Consider the following 15,829-nt stretch of genomic DNA (forward strand, 5'->3'; position numbering starts at 1 on the left):
GAAAAGCGAGGAATTGTTTGGGTAATACGAGGGTTTATTTAAAATTTCCGTATATCTATATTGTTATAATGGTTCTATAGGTAGTTTTGCTACAAAAACAGGATATCTTTACGAACCTCACATATACATAAAAGGCATTCTCGTGACGTGGGGAACCATTTAGTGATTCGAATAGCAGGAGAGGGAGTTTTGTTTTTCTCTGGTTCCATTTCACGGAATGGGAATTCCTTGGATAAAACAGTTTAAATGATGACTGTCTTGAGGGTATTTTCAGAATTAGCCGAAAAGTTCATGAATAGTATAGCGAGTGGGCAAGTGAGTCCACGGGTAGCGCAGAGCTTTATTTGTTTTACTTCTCAATCTAAGGAAATAAATAAATATAATTTTATTTTGTATAATGTTTAGCTCGCGATTTCTCTTTAAATGCTTTAACAAGGAAATTCAGTGGTAGTAGTTTACAATAGAGTTTGCCTTGGCTCCTTGCTTGGGTCTAGTGTATAGGCTTATTGCTTTTGAATTGGAGGGCTCCTGGTTCGAGTGCTTCTGACGTATGGATATATAAGGCCAGGCTGATTGTTTGCTTTTGAAATACACATGTAGTTCCGCTCTAGAATGCTATTGGACTGGAAAATTTTTAAGCTATCTGTATAGATCTGAGTGCTGATCTAGAAAGTTCTCTTATTAGGGTATATTCCTATTTCCTCTCTGAACCTATTCCTAGTAAATCGTTAGATAGTATCCCTCTTGAGGATGGTCTGGTTCCAGGATTTTCCTCGCTTAGGTTTAGGCCAGGTGCTGGATAACTGGTGAAGGCACCTTTAGTACTGTAAATTCCTTCGCTTTATCAGCTTGTAAGAGAACGTGTCCTGAGTGGACCGTGATTAATTAGAGTATTAGTTTATGTAATTTTGTCTTAAGGACTAAAGTAGGAAATTCTTAGATCTATTATAGTAGAAACTAATTTCCTATTCTTTACGGATTAGTATAGAGTTATACTTAAGCCCTTCTAAGTCTCGGGAGGGCAAATAGAGACAAATATATATTTTATCTACAAATCATAGACCATTCTCAGCTATAATTCGCTCTTTATTGAAATAAAGATATCAAAAAGAGGAAATTTGATGAGTTTTCATTATAATTTGAGTCTGGTATGCTAGTTGTATTAAGAACTATCCAAGATTCTTGCAAATAGAGTGAATAAAAAGGCTAATCTAGAACTGGTCGACAAGAAAGCTTGTTCTAGGATATTTAAAGTATTAAGAGATATTTAACGCATCTTTTCTCTCTGCCTCGCTTGTGTAAGTTAAAGGAAATAAGGGAAAAAGGAGATCTTAAACCGATCTGGTCGAAAACAAACTTCGTGAAGTTAATTATTTGAAGTTAGGGTTCTATCAATCCTCCTCCAGAGGAAGTAAAATGAATGAAATGAGATCTTTGTTTTACGTCCCACGCTTACGCCGGTTAGGCTAAAGGAGACTGTGATTATGAGAAATAAATGAAATGGTGAAATGAAGAAAATGTGAGGAAACTTTTGCACCCCGAGAATACCCACTCACACGGTGTTTGTCCACCACAAAGTTCACTTGGTAGGGGCTGGGATCGAACCCGGGACCCAAAGAACCAGAGGGGAACGCTCTACCGCTGAGCCACCGCGGCCCCCTCCTCCAGAGGAGTATTCTTTTTGGAAAGATAGCTGTTAACTGGTGGGTGAGGTAATAACTTTAGATACTGGGAGTCTGGTAATAGCACTCGCATGCAGAGAGGTACGCCCATAATCGTTACAACTGACGACTCGTAGTTGGAGGCATTGCAAACAGTGGACACGTAGACAGCGTTCACACTCCGCCCATTTTTTCATGAAAATACGAAATACGTATTACCTCCTTTTTACGCCTAAAATATCTGTGCACAGTCTCATTCATTTCGGCAGAGTTCTTCTTGCCTTTCGGGCGTCAACTTTCAAACAATTGGATGGGGGCTTCTGCAGAAAGTAAAAAAAGCACGTATTCATTTACGTGTGATATCTAACTCCTAAATTTTATCAAAATTGGAGTGTTACACTTGGGAAATGTTACATGTAAATCAATCGGTCATCCTACTCTGGAAAACTGCCAGTAAAATATCTTCCTCTTTATTAAACCATATGCGCTTTTACATTCTGAAACCGGATTTACTTTCCGGTTCAAACTCAAATGTCTCTCACCGAAGACAAGTATGCTAATAATTTTTAAAATATTATTCTAGCCTCAGAGTTCTTGAGTTCGATTCCCGCGCAAGGGAACCTTTTTATCTGTTTTCCCAAATATTAATTTTATACATTTTAGCCTCAATTAGTATTTTATTCAAGTTACACACAAAACAAATTTCGATAATTGTTTTGCGAACTAGGTTTATGAAGTGGTACTTAGTAATAGAGTTATTATTATCAGAGGTCATAGGGTTATTTACAGCAAACCATTTTTGTTGCAATTTGTATTTTCTTGCAAATAATTTACGAGTAATATACATAATTTTTATCGAAGTTAAAATGTAGGGATTGTTTATTTGAGTACAAAGGAGTACACATAAAATTGTTACTTTGCGAGAGAATTGAAACTAGGATCTCTGGTTCCGCAGGCCAATATGCTAGCCGTATGAATACACAAAACCGGGCTACCATCCCACAATTTCATAACATTTCAGTTCCTCTCCTTCGCTTATATAAGTGCTTATTCAAGTGTTGTGCATCACCCTCCCGAAATAAAATTCTAAATGCGCCGATATATATTGATATCACTAGTTATATTATGGTTACCATAGTCGTTGTGTAAAAAATGTTCTTAGTCTTCGTGTCCTTATCAGTGGACAGTGCGAATTACAAGGGGGATAAGTGAAAATTCTCTTTCGCAATGCTGGATGTATTCTATAACCAGGGGTCATTTCAGATGACAATAGCAAGAGAGACTATGACAGTTGTAGCCAAGGGCGTCATTTAGGGCAAAAAGAGGGCACAATAAACCCACGAGAGTTTGAGGAATACATATACTTTAATCAATTGTGTATTAATATACTAGTACAAAACGTGAAAGTCTTATGTCGGTGGTGCTCTTGCCTCCGTCAAGCGAAGTCTCAAATGATGCCTCTATTTGTAGCATACATCCAGCATCACCAAAGGGGATTTCCCCTTCATATCCCTTGTACTTCGCACTTTCCAAGTATATGGGTAGGAAGCGTCAAAAACAATCAATATACAGTGGCGTATTTAAGAATTTCTTTCGGGGAGGGACACGTGAATAACTACTTACACTTTTCCTTTTGGGTGCCGACAAATTGTAGTGAAAATGTGCATATATGCAATTTATTTCGAGGTTGCACAAATAAAGTATTCATATTACCAACTGGGAGAGCGCAAAGGCCTAATATAACAGAGAAAAAGCAGAGACAGAACTAGATGTAGGGGAAAGAGATAGATTTGTCACCAGTTGAATTGTTTCCATGCCGAGAAGAATGGAGCGTGTAATTCATTCAGGAAGGTCTTGGCCACAATATTAATATCTCCACCTTAACCCGCAAAAACAACCTTTCCAGGGCTACATACAAATTTCTGTAAATATTTATAGCAGTAAACCACACCTTGTATCCGACTTTTGTGCAATACTACTAACAGAAAATTAGCTGCTGCCTTTGATCTAACATGAAAAGATAAAACCAATATGAAGAAACACGACTTTGAATTTCCGGTACTCGGTGACAATGATACTCATATATGTTGCAACCGTTGCACTAAACTTGGAATATTGCGAAACACTTACATACACACACACACACACAAATCGAGACGGTGAGAGATGCATATAGGAAAACATATCACAGAATTAAACTGAAACTCTATATAAAGACTCTCCGTTGTAAAAGAATTTAAGTCTCTTCACGTGACGTTAGGGGTATCTGGAAAATTTGTTCGTGTGGAACCACTATCCGACTTTCGATTGTCTGTTTATACACATGTTTATCCCTATAAGAATATATTTCAAGAACGTAAATAATATGCTGTTATGAGAGTGTTGTAAAGTGCACTCTATATAACAGTAGCAAACAAATATACTTCATAAGATGTGATGTAAATTTTTTATATAATTTTTTGGACATTACGAAAAAAAGAATTTCATAAAAAAACCTATGAAGCATTTGGAAATCGAACTCTTGACATTACGATTTGAAATCCAACAGCTTACAACTAAGCTATTACATGCACGTTTGGTAATCTTCTTCTAGCGACATATAGCGGACTTACAAGGCAATGAAATTTTTATTTACTGTTCAATTTTGATTTTTTTCACTACGTAGGCGAGAAATATGTTCTATGTCTTAACATTCATCAGTCATTTGCATAAGGAAAGGATATTTTACATATCAAGATGTTATTTCATATTTATTATATATTATTTATTATACGTATTAACCATATACTGAGATTAATGTTTCGAAATAATGCATCATTGAGTACCGTATTTCAATCAATATTTGTTTTTATCTACACTTCATAACAAGTATTATTACATTTAAAAGAAGAAATACACAACTGCAAATCTTTTCCCGATTGCAAATGTTGGTTTGTAGGTTCAAACCTGGTTCCCTTTCTGCCGTCGATACCCGATGTTGGGCTTAGATATTTTTTCCTGAAAACAACAATAAAGAGTGCTGCCAATCTTTATGGAACAGCATGTACTTGGTAAATATCTCTCTTTAATCTCAGTTACGTGAAGGACAGTAAAGAGAGAGTTATTCTTTTCGGGGCGACATTAATTCGCAGCCCATGATGTCAAAGGAATGTACTTGGCCCCATGCTATTTTTCCTACATATGGATGATACTTGCTCGAACTTATCACTTAATCCTAGTGTCCTTCTGCTTTTCGCTGAAGACCGTAAATTATACAGAGAATCTCGTGTCTCCATGAATCAATTGTGTTACAGAAAAGCATGGATTACCTTATAGGCTTATGTAAAATCTTGCACTTGAAAATGAACAGTAAGGAATTGTAATTAGAGTTGGTTCGTAAAAAAATTATGTTCGCTCCACATAAGGTATAATTGATTTCCTTTTACAATTTCTTCCAGTCACAGTGATCATGGTGTCATCTTTGATTCGAAATTCACATTCCCTAAAAACAACAACCCAATCTACAAGAATTCCATGCGCATGTTGGGGCTTCTTTATCGATTTACTGTACTAAGCACACTTTCATCATAAGCAACTTTCCTAAAACTATAATAGCATCCAAAATCGAACATTGCTCTCGCATACAGGCCATGACACCAAATACACATCTCATCAAACTTGGCTCAAATCTCAATTTCTTTATTTCTGTACTCTAGTTTCGTGCTCTTGCACGTCGAATATTATGTAAAAATGAACCTTTGCGCCATCCTAATACACAGGGAATACGAAAAATACCTCTAACCTGAAATTTCATCGTAAAATAGTTAATCGAAACTTCAGAACGAAAACATTACTTCAGGAACTAACTTAATATGTCCCTTCCCACGTTAGCCAGAATATCTACCTTTTCCATCTTGCCCACTCTAGGTTGGCAATTATACAGATATCTTTCGTTTTACAGACTACCGAACTGTTATAATAGTTTAATAACTAACGTTAATTTTTTCGAACTACCCGGTATCAGGAACAGCAATTAAGTGATTTCTGACGAAATACTGTTACTCTTACAGCGTTCTTTAGCACGGTTTTTTTATGTTATTTTAGTTGTCTTTTTTTCTTTCGTCAATATTTTGCTGTGTAAAATGGCAAAGTTATGCTTTTCCTGGGAATTTGCTCAATAAATAAATTTAGTCCTGGAAACATTATTCTAAGTATAGAATGATTATGATATATTCATGGAAAGAAACGTGTTAATGACACCTAAAATTTCACAGAACTTCCTGTAAATATTTCTGTTGAAAATATAGTCATTATCCTGCTATATCGTCTGTATCGTCGTACAAAAATTGAGAAACAAGATAAATGTTAAGCCAAAAATTTTAAATAGCAGAATTTATATTATTTTATAAATTATATTATATTATTTTAAGATATAACTCATTGATTCTTTTCTGAAGATGAAATCATTTAATCTAATAATTTCAAAAATATAACAAATCAATGCAATTTTAAGTTAGAAGCTAAATGTTCACACGTGTTTGACAAAATGACTATCAAACTAATAATTTTGATAAGGTAGTGTTAAATGAAGCTACTAAATATGTTTAGATAGTTCGTTTCATAAGAATCAAATGGAACATCATATTTGAAACATTACAAATATCTTTATAGCGTATCGTAGATTTAAAAGCAATATCCTTATTATGTGTATATAACAGTATGGATGTCATATTTTACTTCTAGGTGGGGTAAAAAATGGAAGTATTTAAAACAGTTGCTGTGCTCTTAAGCATTTTCTACTTGATGACATGTGTTCCTCATGTTGATGGTAAGTGCGTTTTTACAATCCTGTCCGTTTTTACAATCATCTTATATAGCTTTCATAATCTAAGGAACAAGTCTTCGTTAGAGACAAAATAAATTTATTTAATATATATATATATATATTTTAAATCAAACTTGCTGCTGCAACTACGAATACAGACCTTAATAGCTTAATGATAATTTTAAAATTTTAAATAATTTCAAATTGATGTAACTAACATGAACACTAACCTGAAAATGAACATCAATTTACTGAAAGCTGTAATTAGGGAAGACAAGCTAAGTTGTATCTATTTGTTTTACTGTTTTTGTTTTCCGTAACATAAAAGCACTTACTTGTGTATAGTTGTCCAAATGTTTAATGTTACAAAGAAAGTAAAATTTGAATATGGATTTTTAATTTTGAGTTACTTCCTGAACAGCCTTGACGAATTCTCTTACAGGAACAAGACCGCAAATGAAGTAATTGTAATAATTATTTTACAAGGTTTAGAGATTTTTTTAGATAATAATTTGAGAACGTCAGTTAAGAAATGAATGATTATAATGATATTATGAATTTATAGTGATATTCTATATTTATAACTTAAATATTAGTTTAGAAAATAGTCAAATCTACTGACGGCATACAGGCTGTGGTTAAAGATTTTGTGCCCTTCCGTAAGAGACCTTCTTAAAGTTGTCCCCGTCGTTTGATGAGGAACTAAAGTGCATACTTCGCAACAAAAAGTGCATTGAAGATATGGAAGGATTTTCCCAGTGAATATACTTACAGGAACTTTACAGATATTACAAGTCATAGTAAATATCTTATGAAAAGAAAGTACGAGTAGTACATTGAGCCCATTACAATTGATACAAGTAATATTCTATACACTAATTGACAAATAGTTCTAGTATACGGACTAAACTGACCTACAAAAATGCATGTGCAAATGAAAAAGTCTAAGGTTTTTAATGAATATTTTGCTAGTAGCTTTGCTTCATCCCATCCCGCTTCTCCTTCCTTCCCTCTCCCTCTTCACCCTGTTTATCCTTTATCTTAGTCTTGTACGAATACCACTTTGAGGTGGACCCCGCAGCGGGTCTTAGGGCCAGAAGAAATTTACACTTGCTTCCTACGCAGCGTTCCCAATTCACTTTCTCAAAACCTTTCGAATTTGTTAAATAGCTGTTTTGTAGAAAGTGTCTTTCCTACCTGTTGGAAGAGAGCTGATCCTCTCTCACTCGTTTGTGAAAAGATAATCAAAAACATGATATTTCAATTTGTTGCTCCATTTATAAACTCTCACAACACGGCTTGTTGCCAGGAAAATCTTGTGTTACTAATTTAACAGTTCTGTACGATGCTGTGGACAGAATCTCAGTAAATTCTCAACTCGACATTTTCTATTTGGACCTAGATAAGGCTTTCAATTCATTCCCACACTATCTTCTTGTATACAAACTTCATTCTAGATTCAATTTACATGGCAAATTACTTAGTCTTCTTTAAATCTATCTCCGTACTAGGACACAACGAGTTTCATTTTAAGGTTACTTTTTTGATTTTATTCCCGTAATTTCTGGAGTTCCTCAAGACAGTGCCCTGGGACCATTTCTCATCCTATTATACATATATTATCTGACTTCTTTGTTCACAAAAAGCTCCACCAATATTATTTTATTCGTTGATGACTGCAAACCCGAGTTCAATCCGAGTACAAGGCGATAACTCCTCAACATTATTCTTCCATCCTTCTCAACTTGTGTAACTCCTGGAAACTTAGCTTAATCATTACAAAATGTGCTTCTCTTACGATTTCTCTAAAAAGGAACCTATAACACATTTACAAAATTGTTCGTAAGATCATAAGCCCCGTCTCCTCTTTCAAAGATCTTGGTACTATCATTACAGTAAGCTTACTTTTGAGGATCATATAAGCACAATAACGTGTACTGCTATGAGAAAACTGGGACTCCTTTAACGCTTCACTGGCACAAAAATTCCTAATTACTTAAGCTTTTTCTATAAGTCATATGTTGCTCCCACTCTTGACTACTGTTCTCTTATCTAGCCTATGGCCTGCCTTACTCACTAAAAAATTAAATTCCGTAATGAATTTCTTTTAAGCCATTTTATCCTACCGAGTGCCTCACCTAAGAACACTTCCAAAAAATTACGTTTTAAAATCCCTCAATATCTAACCTTCCATAGTGAGAAATAACATTTCTGACCTAATATTTTTGCAAAAAGTGAAAATGGCCACATATCATGTGAACAGTAGTTAAGTCAGATAAATTTTCGTGTTCCCGCTAGAACAGCACGGTCTAGTAATCTCTTTCACACTCGAGCGGCGAGAGTTAATATTGTCCAAAGGTCTCTTCTAAACCGAGTTGTCAGCACCAATAATTAGTTCCCAGAAACTGTATACGTTCTTTTAATTGAGTATACTTTCATATCATCTATTAATTAACTATTCTTGTAATGTCGCTGTTGTGTTGTAATACCTTCACCTCAAATTGTGATTAAATACTTTTAAAACGCTTAAAATGTTTCAATGCAAAATGACTTATCGCTGTATCTGAAACATCCCAAGCGCCATTGGGATTATTACTTTATATATAGTGCCTAACGAGAACCCTTGTATACTAACATAAACCTTTAGGGATAACAATAGTGGTTATATTCTCGTGAGTCATTATACAAAACAATTTGGTTACATGCTCGGCGTAAGTCATATTTACTGAAAAACATCTTATTTGATAACCCTGACAAACATTCCTCAATGTTCGGAGAAGGAAAAGGATCGTTAACTAGTAATTCACTTGCCTTTACTATCGTTAACTATTAATTCATTCTCAACTATTAATTCATTCCCAGGATCGTTAACTATTAAGTCATTCCCAACAATTCTATATGTATTATTTGTATTACTAACTAGAAAACAACTACTAGTGTAATTGGAATGATCCACCTCAATTAATATTCCTTGCTGAATTAAATCTTGCATTTGTTCTTCACAAATTTTCTCTTTGTTTGTTGGTACATTAAAATGGTTTTGTTTAAACGGTTTGTTTTCAGACAAGTATAACCTACCTACATAACCATTAACACACCCACTCTTTCCGTAATGACATCAGTATACTTTTCTTTAATCAAATTAATGAATGAATTTACATCCGATAATATTGAGAAATGAACATCGTTTTACCTTTTCTGATCGGTCATTACATGGCAGATATTCAGGCTCTCCCCCGAATATTAACACTTAAAATAACAAACAAAATCATAACAGATACCTAGAGTTAGGAAACCATTATAGAATAGTCTCGGATATCCTTAGTTCGACTGCTAGAGTAGGGAATAACAGATTTGTTATAAATTCCAATAATCAGTCAGAAATTAGAGTTCATGATTTTGGTAATCGAGAAGAAGCTATTCAAAATACAGCTTCTCAGTTGGGAGCTAACCGCATTCATTTGAATTTAGAACACAAGTTAATGCTAAGCTATGCTCACATGAAATCTTATTCTTATTTAAAAAAATAGACTATCGAGTATCAGGAATGTGAGTGGAAATAATAGCTATCAGATTTTTGAGATGATGGTCAAAATAGATCAGATTCTATTGGATAGTAATTATTCGGTTAATGTGATTTTGTCCATGTTGATTTCAAAATGTGAAGGCATTGTACTGAAGTCAGTAACTTCAGCGTTGAATAATAACATTAGTTGGGAACAATTTAAATACAATATGGTTTCAAGATTTATTACTCTAACTAGTTTTCATTCATTAATAAGTAAAAGGATCTATAGAAAGCAACATCTTAGTGAGCTTCTTAATGACTAATAATAGTCTCAATGAATATTTTAAACTTGGGTTTTAATGAAGGGGATATGGTAAGGACTATACTTAGTGGTATGAATCCGAATCAGAGGTTCAGAATGCCTAATAGTTATGTACCGAATAGTAGGATGGAACTTCTTCAAATTTCTCAGCACGTTGTTTTGCATACTCGGGAACAAGTAGAATATAATAAACAGATGGGTGTTAATAAAGGAAAGGAAACAATGGTTGTTTCTAAAAAGTTATCAAAATTTTCAGAAGTCAGATCGAATGATCAAAAATATTCCTTAAGATATAAGACAAAATCGAATCAATTGAGTGATGACGTCAGGATTTCGATTGCTCCGGGTTCCTTAAATGGAAATAATAAAAAGGATCAATGGCTAGTTCGCTCAAATGAAAGGTTTAATAGTATTCCGTCGGGGACAGATGATTTAGTAGCAACTTTTGTCTCCGGAAAATTTAACAATGTATTGACAAACATTTGTGTAGATGGAGGATCGAGATTTGGTCACGAGAAATTTGGTTAGTCGTTGTTGTGTTAATCGATATATAAGCAAGATTGACGTACGAACTGTGCATACTCCTTTGGGATTCAACTTCACCACGAGTGAAGAAATTCCGTTAATTGAATTTTTAAGGGCTTTTTCGAACTGTAATTTTTAGAATGGTCGAAATGTTACCCTGTGATTGCCTGTTGGGTATGCCGTTCCTTCATGTTACCTCTGCGAAGTCAGACTATAAAAATAATTGTTTGAAGTTATGCGACGGAAGAAAGAAACTGCGTTTGAACTATAATCGAGATTTCTTCGATCGACTTAAAAAAGGATTGAAATCAAAGTGAAAAAGATGGCCAACGGAAGTTTTCGCTTGGAAATGAGCAACAAAAAATATTTTTTTTTTACATCACGATACTCCTAGATAATTTCTGATATTTATTAGAGATGATTGTTCTCTGCTCGTATGTTGCGAAAAAGGAATCCAATGCGAATTGGAACTTCAGCAATTGGAAAGTCAGCTTCGATGTTCCGACTATATGGTAGTTGAAGAAATATGATAGAGTGTGAACTTTCGAACAATTATATTAAGCCAGTCAGCAGTATACCGTATAAAGAAGGAGAGGAGAATATGGATATTGTATTTACAGTTTGTTTTCCAATTGTAATGATAATAATTCTCTCTTATTTCTAGCCCTATTGGTTTATTACTGTATATATAGTGCCTATAAAGCTACTAGCATGGTGTAGAATTAATTATTAAATAATGTTGAGAAATTGGAGGAAAAACTAGATATTTTGTAGAGAAGTAGTAGGACATGGTCACTTCTGGGCCAAAAAATCTAGAACAAAGCATTTTGGACATATTTTTAACCAGCGCAGAAGTAACCAGCTAATTATACAAAGCTACACGACGCAAAGTATTCCCATAACTACAATGTTAAAGTGAGTTCGCATAGGCTTTTATGACATTTAAAATCATAAAAACTTACATCTGAGTACAAAAAATCATTAAATCTAATTACAAAAATTACAAAAAATCACTAAATCTAGTTACAAAATTACAAAAATCACAAAATCTAGTTACAAAATTACAAAAAATCACTAAGTTTAGTTATAAAAGTTACAAAAAATCACTAAATCTAGTTATAAAAAATCACTAAATCTAGTTACAAAAATTACAAAAAATCACTAAATCTAGTCATAAAAATTACAAAAAAATCACTAAATCTAGTTATAAAAATTACAAAGAATCATTAAATCTAGTTATAAAAATTACAAAAAATCACTAAATGTAGGTACAAAAATTACAAAAAATCACTAAAATCCAGGTACAAAAATTACAAAAATCATTAAATCTAGTTACAAAAGGATTTACATAAGAATCAAATAGAACTTTATAGCACTTAACTATAAACAATTTACATCTAAAACTTACATCTAAAAACTTACTATCTAAAACTTACATCTAAAAACATACAATCTAAAATCTTAAATCTAAAACTACAACTCTTCTAACTTATAATGTCCCCATGATAGAGTAGTTACCCCATCCTTTAAAACACATCTCTTATCATCCACAAAACTTAAACCTAACTTATTTACTTCTATACTGTACAAATCGTGCTTATAACTTCTAATCAAATTCATCTTCTTATAATATTATTTTTGGTTGAACAAGCAGTCTTTATAATAGTTAAATAATAGTTCTTTACTTACTACATTTTTCATAACTCCTTTAGCTCTCTTACAACATTTATCTTTTTCGAATCTGATCGAATACATTTTTGATCTTAAACCAATAAATTCTTCTATGATTGTTCCTCTAAGTTCATCTTTCATCTTACCAAGTATTTTCTTATTAACCTGTGGTATCTTATATCTGTTATCTTTAGAGTAATCACTCGTGTCGAAGTAATCAATATAATTTTTCATGTCTTCGTACACATCTTCTGTTTGGATATGGTATATATAACTATCGGTATCTGTATAACATACTTCTATTTTGTCTTGATATTTTGGTTTCATCACATTATAATGGAAATCGTACATTAAATATTTTGACAAACTAGAATTGATATACCAACATAGATCGGTTTGTTAAATTGCACTTTAACCTTGTTCATGTGAAATGCTACTAAATTTTCCGTAAAAACTGTAGTACTCTTATAATTTGGTTTTGCTACAAGCTTCTCGTATTTTTTCTCATCACTTACAAGTTTAATATTAACTCTCTTTCTAATATTCTTCATAGTTTTCCCAAATACTGAATTATTCATGAGTTTATAGAAGTCTTTTTCAAAATCATTTGTTGCTTTCGTTCTCATTTGTGTGTTTAAATCAATATATTTTTTAACCAATCTGATTGTTTGAACTCTATTACTCGATGTATCTTGTTAAGTTTTAATCCAAGTGAAAGACATTGTTTTAGGTTTCGATAGTGAATTACATATTTTTCTTTGTCATATAGGGTTGCTAATAGCGTTGATTGTTTGGAACCAGGCGAACATATATTTTGAGGAGCTAATGGATAGTCTTTGTGATAGTCATGTAATTCTTTAGAATGTTCAAGATCAACTTCTAATATGTAACCAGTATCAGAATTATCAGTTATACTTGTAAAGTCTATTTCTTCAATCTCATCTTCACTTAACCATCTAAATCCCTTGTACGGTAAATATTAACTCATTGCCCACCCATACAAGTTATTGGCATCTAGATACATTAAGTAAGAACCTTCTTTATTATTATCATAGCCTTCCATATATTTATTATTTGCTTTAACATATCTTTTTGAGCATTGACTAATCCCGCCCCTTATACCTTTCTCTACCATTAATACCATGTCATAATCCCACAACAATTCTAATTCTATATATGCCATCTTTAACATTGCATCCTACGCTAAACCTGGTGCTGTCATATACATAGCAGGATCAAGGTCATAAGCTTTAAGACATGTTTCTCTAAAGTTCTCAAACACATCTGCTAACAATAATACATCTGTTTTCAAATATAAATCATGGTATTGTCCGAGATTCTTACTGTCAAATGTTTCCCATACTTTCTTTGCATGTTCATAATCTTCATCACTTATATGTGTGTTCATAAGCTTGTTGAAGAATGCTTCCATTAGCGGTAATTTTTTTCTCTAAACCTATCCTAATTGTTAACATAATCATATGGGTAAACCCCTTTTCTTATTACAAGGTGAAACTGTTCTTGATTAGGATAAAAGTGTTGGGTATTTATCATTTGCTCAGGTTTCAAGTTCGATGATAATTTGTCTAAACTAGAAGCCATAAATCTAAATGAATCTACAAATTTCAATTTAAAAGTTCCAACCTTTTTACTGAATGATATGTATCTTTCTTCATTATTGGGTATTACATCTATTTCTTCTTTATTACATCCAAGTTATTTTGTAAACATGTGTGAGTCATATCCTGTCAAGTTATGTATGATCACTGGTACAAACTTTGGTACTTTGACTTTTAAATTGCAATTACATAGAGGCGCTACAAATTTTCCTGTTATATGATCATGATGCTTAACTTTATAATTTTCTTTAGTATACTCCTGCTTACAGTGATAACAACATTTAGATTCATTGAACTCTTTTCTTTGATTTTTTGTTAATGGTAATTCGTTATTTTGTTTGTATATGTTCGATATGTGTGTAGCTTCTTTTGTTAACATTCTTATAAATTTATTAGCAGCGTTCTCACCTCTATGCAAAACAGGATTGGTTTTACTTCCATCACTCTTTACTACATAATAACAAAATCCAGATGGTTTATGTTGTTGATATTTTTTCGTATATGGCTAGTTATCTGGATAGCATTCTTCACAACCCATAACTTTATGTAACAAACATTCAAAATCAGCATAAATCACAATTGGCATTTTCATTGTGTATTGGTAGTTTTTAAATTCATCACATTTACTTTCTTCAGGCATTATTATTTAACTGGTTCATTTAACTAACAATCTTGCTCATGTTTATTTAAAGCGTCTTGTGAGTAAGAGTATAACATCTATCACATAAATATTTTCGAGCTCTCTTTTTAGTTAACTGTGTACATACTAGTCTGTTAAATCCTTAACACTACACTGCTCGCGTGGATTACTATTGTAATCCAGTGGGTTTCAGTTTTCTGGTATCTTAGGGTTGGCAACACTTGTGACCTTGAGCGGTCGTCTACCTTCCTCCCCCATTTCTAGAACACCATTAGTTGAACGATAGCATCCAAAGTCAACGCATTGATGTTATACGGATTGTTATTTTTGCATGAACTACTATTGTAATCCGTGCGAGTACTGACGTAATAGTTCGTTTTCTGGCTAACGTTTTAACTGTTCTTGTTTTGAATGTATTATTTCACATTTTTCGCTCAAATATATGTGATATATATGTTAGTTTAAAATGTAAGAGCAAGAGCAGATACGACAGTGGCTAACAGAAACTGAAAGTGGCGACGAAAGTGTTTTGAGTATAGAACACTAAGATGAAATAGAGGACGATGTTGTCGAGTAGTGACTGTGAAGAAAGTGGTACCGGTAGTGACGATTTGGAAGAAATAGAAGGTGAAGAAAGGAACGGTGTTATCCAGGAAGACAGGTTTCATGGAGATTTTATATTGGAAACAACAGAATTACCAGATGGTATATTGATTCAGTGCACCCAAGAAATACGCGAACACAGCGTCATAAAATCATAGCTATACTGCATAGTGATCACTCCATAGAACAACACTAAATTTGGAGTTGATATATTGGACAAACTGTGCCGCCAGTGTGATACAGCCAGGAATTCACAAAGATGGCCACTCTCTCTCTTCTTTCACGTGTTAAACGTTGCTGAAGTAAACGCTCTCATTGTTTTCACAGGAAATAACAATGATGCTATGATCAACCGTAGATACTTCCTGCAATCTGTAGCTATGGAACTTAACGAACCTCTTTGTGGAAGATGAAGAAACAAGAGTACCCGAAAAAGATGTTTCAGGTGCAGTAAGTGGATCTGCTCTGACTACAAG

The 15,829-nt window shown here is 33.4% G+C and overlaps 1 long non-coding RNA gene across 1 annotated transcript in view; it reads left to right on the top strand.

Annotated features, from left to right (window-relative positions):
* Positions 1–15,829, top strand: part of LOC145682781 (uncharacterized) — a 447,269-nt gene that overhangs the window by 87,286 nt on the left and 344,154 nt on the right. Inside the window, exon 2 of the long non-coding RNA XR_014130954.1 lies at positions 6,384–6,468. This is a non-coding gene — a long non-coding RNA (uncharacterized LOC145682781). The remainder of the gene's footprint in view (positions 1–6,383; positions 6,469–15,829) is intronic.

The sequence above is a fragment of the Thermobia domestica genome, chromosome 4 (assembly GCF_964235325.1).
Source record: "Thermobia domestica chromosome 4, izTheDome1.hap1.1, whole genome shotgun sequence".
NCBI classification, from domain to species: Eukaryota; Metazoa; Arthropoda; class Insecta; order Zygentoma; family Lepismatidae; genus Thermobia; species Thermobia domestica.